The sequence below is a fragment of the Protopterus annectens genome, chromosome 1.part1, assembly GCF_019279795.1.
Source record: "Protopterus annectens isolate FY-2018-M chromosome 1.part1, PAN1.0, whole genome shotgun sequence".
NCBI classification, from domain to species: domain Eukaryota; kingdom Metazoa; phylum Chordata; order Ceratodontiformes; family Protopteridae; genus Protopterus; species Protopterus annectens.
In genome coordinates, this window is record NC_056726.1 from 1935178548 (window position 1) to 1935191171 (window position 12624).

The following is a 12624-nucleotide window of genomic DNA, read 5'->3' on the forward strand; positions in this document are numbered from 1 at the left end:
TTTATTTTTTTGGGTGCCCTGGTACTGGCCCCACAGGAGTCTTTCCTCATGATTGTGGACAAGGAGCCAAACCATTACTTTGGTCTCCTCAGTGACCTAGCGTTGAGCTCAGAAACGAATGCCTTCTCCAGCACTGGCCATGCTGACTGCAGAAGGGAGCTACAATCAGTTATGGCAAGTATTCCCGCCTGTGGAGCTTAAATATGCCTAATTTCCCGCACTTATTTGTGATTGGCCAGTTTTGAAAAAACTCAGCTGTAGGCACACCTGCTTAGCTGATGTTGTCAATGTTTAATATTCCTTTGATAGATATGTGGCTGTTGAAAGTTCATGGTTATGAAATGCTGTCATGGCTTAGTGGTTATGTACTGTGACTGTAGTGCACAGTATCCTGAGTTCAAGCCCTGTTACTGCTTTTTATTTTCCTACTTGCCAGACCTGAATGGTTAAGGTGCAGTAAAGGAGGTGTGGCCGTGTTTAGCTGACTTTGCTCAACTTTTACTGACTTTGCCCAACGTTGCCCAACGTTTCTCGACATTGCCCAACATTGCCTAACATTGTGCTGGTTAGTGCAGTGCGCAGCTACATGCAAATACGTTGTATTTGCGCTGGTTAGCACAGCGTGCAGCTACATGCAAATACATTGCCCTTGTTAACACAGTGCTCAGATACAAGCAATTGGTTTTAAATATGCTAAATACTGCTAAAATGTGCTTAGCAGTGCTTTATATTGCTTAAAATAAGTTACTCATGCCTCAGAATGCATAACCATTTCACCTATATATATATATATATATATATATATATATATATATATATATATATATGTGTGTATAATTCGTTCACTTCTACATATAACATTTGAATGCTTTTTACAAAACTTATACATGATAAATGTCGGGAAATATTTTTGTATACAGATATCCAACAGTAAATGGAACGTGTAGTAGTGGGACTCGAACCGGGAATGCCTCCTCTTTGTGCGAATGCTCTAACCACTATGCTATCTTGCCTAATTTGCATATTTTTTTCTTATTATCCTGTTCAGTGTCTAAGCTGCTAACTGTAGCTAAGCAATGGACAATCCTGCGCAAACACATACAAATACGACCAGCTATATCGTAAATAAAACAAAAAAAATATAAATTTCTTTTCATTTTTAAATTTGTACGAGGTTTAACATACGGGGGAGTTTAGTGTTACAATGTACACATGTGACCGGACTCGCTCATGTAACTCGACATTTCTTGTGTTTTGTCAGTGCGAGGGCGTGGATTTTTGGACTGCTCGGCAGTCCAACACACCCACTACACTTGTCCACACTCCATGTAAACTTAGAATTGAGGCAGCGTGTCCTCATTAATATGCATGGTGCGCTGCCGTCATACTCTTAGACTGGCCTTTTTCGTGTAAGACTAATCTAGTCTAAGACGGAAGATTAGTAAATCCTGGGGAATGTCTTTGTTTAATGGCAGATTACTGTTCTTTTGCCAATTGTGGTATACTGCCTCTTCATTTTGATGTACTGTACATGCGTATGAGACTTGCGTTCCCACGCATACCCAGTATATCAATGCTTTGAAATAGAAGCAACGGAGAAAAGAAAGTCTCCATTGCTCTGTTTTCTCTGTTTTTTTTTTTTTTTTTAGTTGTAAAAAAAAAAAAAAAAAAAAACGTTTTGGGGCACTTTATACCAATGGAAAAAGTGTCCGTTGGTATATTGTGGGATTTACAATGGGCACGCTGGTTGGGCTGGACCAATCAGCGTGTATGTTTTCGAATACAAATAGGGAGTCATTGTATAATGAAGATTTACCAATGGTTGGTATGGTTTAATCATGAAGGCAAAGCCTGAGTGATTAAATAAAGCCAGCTGTAGGTAAATCTTCAATATACCATACCACGGTGTCAGTTGTTGCTATTATACAATGACATCATTTAAAGAAAAATAAATACTTACTTTTCTTAAATAATGTCTTTGTGTAATGTCTCCATGGTGCCCTTCTGCATTTTTCCGGTATCTTGGGGCTTTTCTGATGTACTGGGCATGTGTATGGGGCTTGTGTTCCCACACGTATGCAGTTCATCAGTGCTGTGCAAAGGAAGCAATGGAGAAAGGAAGATCTCTGTTTTTTTTTATTAATTTATTTATTTAAAATAAAAAAAGAAACAGGGAGATTTTTAACATTTGTGAGAGCCAGGACAGAGAAAATAAAAGGATAATTGGGTACATTTCTTTAGTTTTGCAGAGTGTACCTGATTATCCTCATATTTTTCTCTGTGCCATCTCTCTCATTCATTTGAGGTCTTTGGTTTTGTAAAGTTATTTAAAAAAAGAAAGGCCTTTTTCCATTGGTATATTCTCGGATTTACAACTGGCATGCTGGTTGGGCTAACCAATCACTATGCTCCTTTTTGAATATTACTGATCAGTCATTGCATAATGAATAACCCCTTCATCAGTATAATACTTGAGCATTGCATGATTCTTGAATAGTAGACTTTAAAACAATCTTTTACTTAGTCAACATAACAGTTAGTATTCCTTTTTCACCTTTCAAACAGTAAAATCAAGCAGATCCATTTTTCCTGAGTTTCTCACTAATATTTTCCCATATCATGGCATTACAGGTTGCTCATTCTGATAGTGGCATAGGGAAGCAAACTGTGACATGCATAATTATTTAATGTAGTAAACATATTTTAAAGTAATTTTGGCATTTTAATTTTGTAAAACGTTATTCATTTTTAAGCTAAACATAAACTATTTGAAATTACAACATTTCCCTGCACTTTGAATTTCCTACAGCTTCCATATCATGGAAGCACTGAGATGCAAACACTTAAGCATACTTACATCTTGCAGGACTTAAGTTCAGAACCATCTTAGCAAAATTAAAACATGATGCCATGATATAATAGATGTAATACCTGCCAGAAGTGTGACTTATCTCTTGTGATATATCACACAGTATTAAAATGAAGATCCAACAGTATTCTTCCCACAAATTAGTTTAAATACATAGTTAAATGATGTTCTAGTGACAGGTACTTAACAGCTCAGTGTCAAATGTACTATGTCAGCTTCCACTCAGGAGAATACATTTAACTGAAGTGGTTGGGGATTGTTATAATGGTTAAGATGCTTGATTCCACCTTTGAAAGGGGCATTGGCTGGGCTTAATATAGCCTACAAAGGCAGCTAATCTTGTACTTCCCTATGAATCTATGAAGAAGGCTGATATCCCTTGAGTGGTTGTTCATAGGTTCATGGGATCATAGGTTGGTACTAGGCTATCGCCCCTAGGGCCTATACAAGCCTAGCCATAACTATTCCCTGGCTATTTCTTCCCACAGGTTTTACTTCACTGGACCCCTGTCTAGCAGGGCAACTGATGTGATCCCTGGGGTGAATTTCCCATCTCCCTTCCAATCATCAAGGTTACTTTTGAAGAGGGCCAAAGAGGCACTCTGCTTGATATGTATGGGCAGTCTATTCCGGAGTCTGGGGTATCTCTGGGTCAGGAACCTATCCCTCCAACATGTTTTGTTCATTGTGATGACAGTGTTTAGATCCCTGGAGGGTGTGTCTCTGAGGGACTGGGATTTCTTTCAGTGTAGCATGTCCAACAGCTCTGGGTTTGACATGGCCTTGTATGTTAAGCAGAGATCGCCTCTGAGTAGATGATATGCAGCAGAGCATAGGTGGAGTTTTTGTAGACAGTCAGCATAGGGCATCTACTTTAGGCCTGTGATTCCTTTAGTGAGGTATTTCTGTGGACTTTCCAGTTGTTGCAGATGTCTTGAGAAGTACATACCAAACGGGGCGTTGTATTCTATACTGGGTCTAATGAGGGATGAGTACAGTGGGACAATGACCTCCTTTTTTCTGGATGAAAAGCCATTAGTGATGAGGTGTGCCACATAGAAGGATTTACTGACTGTTGTGGCAATGTGATTATTGAAGGTGAGACTACTGTCTACCTGTGTCAATAAGTCTCTTATCACACATTTGGTGTTTAGTGTACTGCCACCTATGTGGTAATTCAGGGGTATATGGTTTTACCTAAAGGGGATAACTATACATTTCTTGGCATTGAGCTTGAGCCCATGGCTCTGGCACCAAGTATCTGTTTCTGTATGGCCCTTTTGTAGAATATCCACATCATTTGGGTATTCAGTAATGACTCCCAGTTTGCAGTGATCTGTGAATGTTATTAGCCAGAGTCCCTTAGTGTTGGCCTGTACTTCAGAGAAGTAGATGCCAAACAAGAGCAGTCCCAGGACTGAACCCTGAGGTACTCCACTTGTCACTTGTCTGGAGCTGGATTTGGAGTCAGCTACTTTTACAGTGAGGGTTCTGTCAGTAAGCCAGTTGGCAACCCATCGAGTGACATAGGGATTAATGCCCAGCTTTGTAAGTTTATCTATGATTCCAGACTGGGGGATGATGTTGAAGGCCTTGGTGAGGTCTAGATAGGCTGTGTGGACCACCTTACCCTTGTCCACAGCTCTGGAGACTGATTCAAAGAAGTCAATCAGGTTCAGGAGACAAGATCGGCCCTTCACAAACCCAAACATTGTGGGTTCCAGTGTTTGAAGGTTGCCAATGTCTTTGTTTATAAGTTCCATGATAATATGTTCCATGGCCTTGCAGATCAGGCTTGTCAGACTGATGAGGTGGTAGTTCCTGGGATCCAAGGTGGATCCTCCCTTGTGGAGTGGGATAACTGTAGCTGTGTGTGCCACTCATGCTGCTTTTGTACTGATAGTTAGGTTCTGTTGAGGGCCTATGCATGAGACAAAGGCTACCTTATAATAGTAGATACATGGTGACCAAAGGGCAGTTTATTTTTGGGATAGGTTTCCAGATTTCTGACTACAGGATCAACTTTCAGTGATGTGTTATCAATGTGATATTTATAAAATAAGTCATTGTTGCCAGTAGACACAATTTTAAATTTCTTATCTTTAAGTTTTATTATGTGAGTTTGACACCAACTGTTTGTTTGCAAAAGGCCTTCTTGTAGGATTTTGGTAACCTTTGCAGAGTATATTTTGGTTCCAAGTTTAAAGTCATTTACACACTTGCTAAAGAGGAGTGGGCCAGCGAGTGAATCCTAGTATACACAACTAGTGGCAGGTCTTTTGGAGTAGATAGAGCTACATGCCTTAATTTTCTGGGTTGTATCTGTTGCAAATTTTCTGTCCAATGAGTTACACAGAGATTTACATTTAGCTGAGAGAGTTTACAGTAGACAGTCCATTATCTAAACTAATTGAGACCTAAGGTAGTTTGGATAATAAAACTGCTCAGATAGTCAATCATACATTGAACTGGATAAAAATCTTGTTTTCTCTGCACACAGGGAAAACACTTTACAACCATTCAGTAATTCTAGTGGGCAATAAAGAATATTTTTCACACCCGAGAGGGCTACAATCTCAAAAACCATGCACACGCAAATACACATAATGTTTACATATTCAGACTTTATGATTTTTCCTACCCAAAAACTTTGGAAGGCTGCATTCGAATAATTGATGTTTCGGATAATCAGCATTTGGATAATCGACTCTCTACTCTATCTACAACTCATGAGTGTGGGATGGTGCTAAATGACTTTGCAAGATGTAAATATGCAGTGTGTCCTGACATGCTCTCATCCATTGCTTCAGTAAACTTCTCAAAGAAGCTGACCAGGTTAAGTGGGAAGGATCTCATTTGTGAAATCTCAACTGGTTGTCTGAATACGCATACCTCTCAACCTCTTAGTATAATAAATCTTGACAAAGCTTAAAATAATGGGCGACAAAAGCCCTAAAATATGGACAAATTTTAAATGTCATTCTTATAAACTTAGAAAGTTGCTAAAATAATAGGCCTTGTATTAGCCTGAATTTTCTGATGGATATGATGTCTAAAACTAAAATATCTGTCATTTTGGAGCTACCTGCCGTAATTTCCTGGGTTGTAGGATAGAAACATGGCTATCCAGTATCCAACTCATTTTAAACCCTGCTAAAACCAAACTACTACTCTTTAAACCCACTAGGTCCACCTCATCATCTTCTACCTTTAATATCATGTCCAATAACAAAAGTACTATCTCTCCCACACAGCACACCAAACTCCTGGGCATAGAGATTGATAACAATCTAAGATTTAATATTAACATTTCCCAGGCCATCAAGAACGTTCACAAAAAATAGGTACACTCTATAGAAATAGCCAATTCCTTACCCAACAAACAAAAGCTACTAAAGCTCATACTCACCTAATTTCTACCCTCCTCTATATCTCACCTATTCTCACCAACCTTAGAAAAGCAGACCTAGCTAAGCTTGACTCCTGCTGTAACAAAATCACTAGATTTGCCTCTGGCTCCCCATTTAGATCTCACCAATGGACATCCTTGAAGCAGCTGAACTGGTTGGAACTTCCTCAACTCCTGCATTACAACTAACTCTCTCTGGTCCATAAAATTCGGGTCTATATCATAACATCGAAGTCTTACAACTTTGAATATTATAATATCGACCCCAGTAGAGCTAGACACCAGAATACTGAACAGTCAGAATAGCAATTTTTTTCCCAGGGAAAAAATTTGCTGTTCAGACAAACATACACACAACACAAGCAAACCAAAATAAATAATCCAAGCACACATGCACACACACACACACACACACACACACACACACACACACACACACACACACACACACACACACGCACACACACGCACACACACACACACACACACACACACACACACACACGCACACACACACACACACACACACACACACACACACACACACACACACACACACACACACACTTCACAAAACCCTACACTAAACCATACATACACCACTAGCTATCCACTTAACGTAACCCAACCCTAACCCTAAGGTCCGTCACTATCACACAGTCATCTTACCCACTCCCTAACCCTAACTCACCTACCTCACCCTAACCCTCATGTCCACACAATCGCACACTTACCTGAGCCACACCCTAACCCCAACTCACCTAACCCACGCCCAGTCGCACACTCACCTACGGTCGCACACTTACCTTAAGCCGGTCCATAACCTTCACTCCACATTTGAGGAAATAGCGAAGCTACAGAAATGGCCCACTGAGTACTTTCCCTAGGAAAGTATTCAGTGTTGTGCAGCTTCGCTATTTCCAGCGTTTGCTCTACTGGGTTCGATATTATAACATTCGAAGTTGTTAGCCTTCGATGTTTTTTATTTTTATTTTTATTTTTTATTTATTTAACATTTGTTGACCGGGAAAGTCTGACTAGGTTCCACAGATCCTGTTTTCAGCAGAGACCCGGGGAGAAATACTCCAGAATGTTATAATATAGACCCTAAAATTCTATATCAACCAGAAAAAAAACCTACATTGCAAAACCTACTTCACCTCCACACCAATAACAGAACTCTTCACTCCAGTAACAAACTTATTCTCACAGTAACTAAGTCTAATAATACAGCAGGTGATGTCCTCTTTTCTAATTGTGTATCCAAAATATAGAACACTCTGCACTGTAACATAACTGCTATCACTTCCTTCACACAGTTTAAAAAAACATTAAAACTGCATCTCACTAATAACTGGCTATGCTCTTGCACTACACCAGAGTAGACCTCCAATATGCTAGACCCTCCTCCACCTAAACTATCTCACACCTCAAGATGAATGGATAGGTCTAGGTTCTACTACTGTATAAATACATACAATATAATAAAATAGATTGTTGTTATAGATGAGATCCTAACAATCATTAGAAACTGTTGTTTTATACATGTCTCTCCAGCAATGATTTGGATGTTTTTATACATTTCTTTAGACTGGTAAATCTATTACTGTAAGATTTCTCTGTCTTACCAATTGTGTCTACTATGTATGTATATACTACTATTAATTAAGACTCTCTGCATTTTATATTTAATTTTCTTTGCAAACTTTGTATTTTTTGTTATGTTATTGATGTGTGTGGAGCATTTCTCCCTGGGTCTCCACTGAAAATGGACCTGTGTCCAGTGGACTATCCCAGTTAACAAATGTAAAATAAAATAAATAAATAAAAACATCTGAGTGACTTCAAGCCTCAAAGATTTGCCCAAAACCCACAAATTTTGAAGAACACACCAAAATTATGACGCAAAAATATAGACATTCTGCAAAAATCTGGACAGTTGAGAGGTATGTGAATACATAAGACTTGTTGGGTCAAGAGTTTGTAGGTCACTGATATCCTTAATTAATTCCATAATGATCCTGTCAACGGATGGTCAGGCTTATGGATCTATAATTACCTCGGTCCTGTTTCACCATAACTTTGTGCAAAAGACTGACTCCTCCATTAATCCACACAAAGGCTGATATTAAATAACTTCAGCAGGGAGGGTCTGTCATGATTCAAAATGACCAGTAGCCATCCTGGTATGTTACCCAGCCCCATAGAAGTAGTGTTATTTCTCTAGGATAGTGCCTTGAGGACTTGGTCTTGGGAGATATGAGAGACTTAGATCAATGTATGTGTCCTGGGAATATAGGAGGGCAGAAGGAGGGTAAATTTTGAATTGAACTTGTCTTCTGCTAATAGATTAGTTATAATCTCCAGGTCAAAGTATGTGATCTTTACTATTAGCTCTGCATAGTTAAAGAAGACTTTGTGGATATAATTCACCTGGGTAGCTATTTTTTACCTTATATCTATCTTTGGTTGATTTGAACGGTGTCCAGAGTTCCTTGTTAAGTTTAGCAACAGTATTTCTTGGATTTTGAGAAGTGCATTTAGTAGTGCATATAATGATTTTTTTTCTATTATATAAAAAGGATTTGTTAATATTCAAAAATTAGCATATTGATTGGACAGCCCAACCAATGTGTTCATTGTAAATCCAAGCTAAAAGAACACAAACAAGTCCAGGTCTGAGTAACGTGTGTCCAGATTATTCTCTAAATTCAGACAAAACTGTTTCCTTCACTGTAACATAGTGACGATACACAGAAAACAAACACAGTTCTGAAAAAAATGAGATGATGATGTACTCAAGATATGTACTACAGCAAATGGTATGAGTGTCCAGACTACAAAGTAAATTCACAGAAAACAGTATCCTTCACTATAACAGTGACGTTTAGGGGACCCACCTAGTGTAGGATGCTGCAGCTTGGATACCTATGAAGTGTCAACTGTCTAACATAGTGTTCCTGTGCTAAAGTCACTATACCAGTTGCCAATTTGACTTAATGCCATCTGTAATCTTTTATTTCCCTGTGTAATGTTCCGTTGCCTTACCTTGCCCACAGTGCCATCAGCAAGTGACATCATTCTATCCACACCATCTCAGCTTCTTCAATGTGAGGCACCACCTATGCTAAACTCAGAGCTTTTGATTATCCACTGGGCCTGTTTTTTTTTCTCTCTCTTCTCTATCTCTGTCATTCTCTTTTTTGTTATTATATTTTATTACAGTTTTCAGCATAAAAAGAGAAGAAACAAATAACATTGACTAGCAACCTTGTCAAAGTTAATTAAAACAATAAAAAGAGAACAATCAATAAACACACTGAGTAGTGAACTTTACACTTCAGTGTTAATTAAAAAAATCAACAACATAAAAAATATCTGTTAACATACGGTAGAGAGTTGATTATCCGAAATGTCAATTATCAGAACCAGCCTTCACAAGCTTTCGGGTAGGAAAAAATCATAAAGTCTGAATATGTAAACATTATATGTGTTTGTTTCAATGTGTTTTTTGAGCTTGTAGCCAGCTCGTATAAGAAAAATATTCTTTATTGCCACTGGTATGGCTGAATGGTTGAAAAGTGTATTCCTGCATGCAGAAAAAAAAAAAAAACATTTTAGAAGTTTTTTTTAATCCGGTTCAGTTATATATTTCATAATCCTAACAGTCTGATTTTCCAAACTACCCTAGGTCCCATTTAGTTCAGTTAATTGACTCTCTATTATACCGAACTATGTACACTGTTTACAAAGTCCAGTCCTTTACATGGATGCCATTCCATTCAATATTTAGTAGTACTCTTATCATTGCAAATCATGTCATGTTGATTATGGATAGTCAACTTTTGCAGCTTTGACCATAAATAGAATTTAATAGTATTTGCCATGTTCTTGGGATTTTTTGCATTGAATTTGAGTTCCTAAAGGCTTACATTAAATTCCCCAATTGCCTGTGGAAGATATTTACCTGGTCTGATTTGGATGAGATACACATGGACTTCCACTGTTTTGCACAAGTTATAAAGAAAGAAAACATACATGATGAATAATGTATGTAAACGGAAAAATGTTAATATGCTTTGTTTTCTTTAATGCGTTTTTGCATATATTTTAGCTGATAATTTAATAAAGGTGTTTAAAAAATAATTTAATGACACAGGCTAACACCCAATAAACATATTTTATTTATGTTTGTTTTCTGGGTTAGAGAACGGATTTCCATGTACCCTTTTTAGACGCTGCCTGGGATCAATGCTTGGTTAAGTGACTTGCTCAGAGTCAAACAGTGAGGCAATGGAGGCTAAGGGAATCAAACCCTACACCACTGGACCAGGAAAGAATTCATTACCAGCTCCTTAATCCTCTAGCCAAGTGGCAGGAAGCTTTCTTCCACTGTATTTTGAAGCAATTGTGCGAAGCAGCCAAAATTCCCACCCTTAAGTTGCTGATGCTCCATATAAGGAAGACTGTATCGGAATAAGAAATTCCCAAAATGCCTATATGACTGAACATTTCTACAACATAAGAAACGAGTCAGGATTGTCTGATTCACATCTCAAGCACTTACATTTTTCGCAATTTGCATGGTGTGTTGTGAGATGCTCTATATATATATATATATATATATATATATATATATATATATATATATATATGTATATATATATATATATATATATATATATATATATATATATATATATATATATATATATATATATATATATATATATATATGGATCTATCTTACAACGCCCACAAGTCAAACGCAAAACGAAATCACCGACACCACATAACCGACATTTCACAAACAGGAAGGGTCGCATGCCCGACACACCATAATCCCGACAAGCAACAAACAAAACAAATCCGGTCCAAAAGCACACACACAACACAAGCACACCAAAATCCTTACAAACCAACACTAAACCTCACATACACAACTACCTACAACCTTAAGCGAAACCCTAACCCTAAGGTCCGCCACTATCGCACTCACCTAACAACCCTAACTCACTTAACCCGCCTAACCCACAAACTATCACACAGACGACACTTTTTAGCTCCGCCGCCTCTAACCCTAACTCACTTAACCGCCCCTAACCCACAAACTATCACAGTCGCACACTTACCATCACAAACCCGCAACTCCACTTTCGCGCTTCCTAGTCCTTACCTTGTTAACCCGCTTAATACCCTAACTATTTGTTAACTCACCAACCCACAAACTACCATCAGTAACACACTTACCTTATATATCTCTCACCGTCGTCGTCACTTTTGATTCATCCAGGTTTTTTTCCCATGTCGATGTTCTCCCAGCGGGTTTTTTGATTCACCTCTTCTTCGATCTTCTGGCGGCGTTGTTCTTGTTGGTCGGGCGTTCTGACTTGTCGACGTAGTCAGATAGAACCATATATATATATATATATATATATATATGTAAGTCTACCTGAAAACGCTGACAACGCAGAACGCTGACAATGAAAACACCGACACTGGAAGATCGGCAATGGAGAAGACTGACAGTTGAGAATCCCAATGCTGAGAACACCGACATGTTAAGGTAAGTGTGCGATAGGGACGGACGTTAGGGTCAGGGTGTGGGTAAGGTAAGTGTGTGATAGTGACAGAGTTTAGGTTTAGGGGTGGGTTAAGTGAGTTAAGGTTAGGATGTGGGTAAGGTAAGTGTACGATAGTGATGGACTTCAGGGTTAGGGGCGGAGTAAGTGAGTTAGGGTTAGGGTGCAGGTAAGGTATGTGTGCGATAGTGACGGACCTTAGGGTTAAGGTTTGGGTTAAGGTTAGTGAATAGACAGTTGTGTTTGTGCTTGTGTTGTGTGTGCGATTTTTGAGAAAGGTATTTGTTTTGTTGTTTGTCGGGATTTTGGTTTGTCGTGTATGTGAAGTTTCGTGTTTTTGAACTTTTTATCTGTGTTTTCGTGTCGGTTATCTCATTGTCAGCGTTCTGCGTTGTCGGCATTTTCAGGTAGACCCATACTGAAAACGCCGATAACAGGATAACCGACACGAAAACACCAAAAAAAAAAGTTCAAAAACACGAAACTTCACATGCCCGACAAACCAAAATCCCGACAAACAACAAAACAAATACCTTTCCCAAAAAACACACAAACAACACAAGCACACCAAAAACCTTACAAACCTACACTAAACCTTACAAACACAACTATCTATGCACTAACCTTAACCCAAACCCTAACCCTAAGGTCCGTCACTATCGCAAACTTACCTTACTCACACCCTGACCCTAACATCTGTCCCTATCACACACTTACCTTAACATGTCGGTGTTGTCAGCGTCAGGATTCTCAACTGTCTGTCC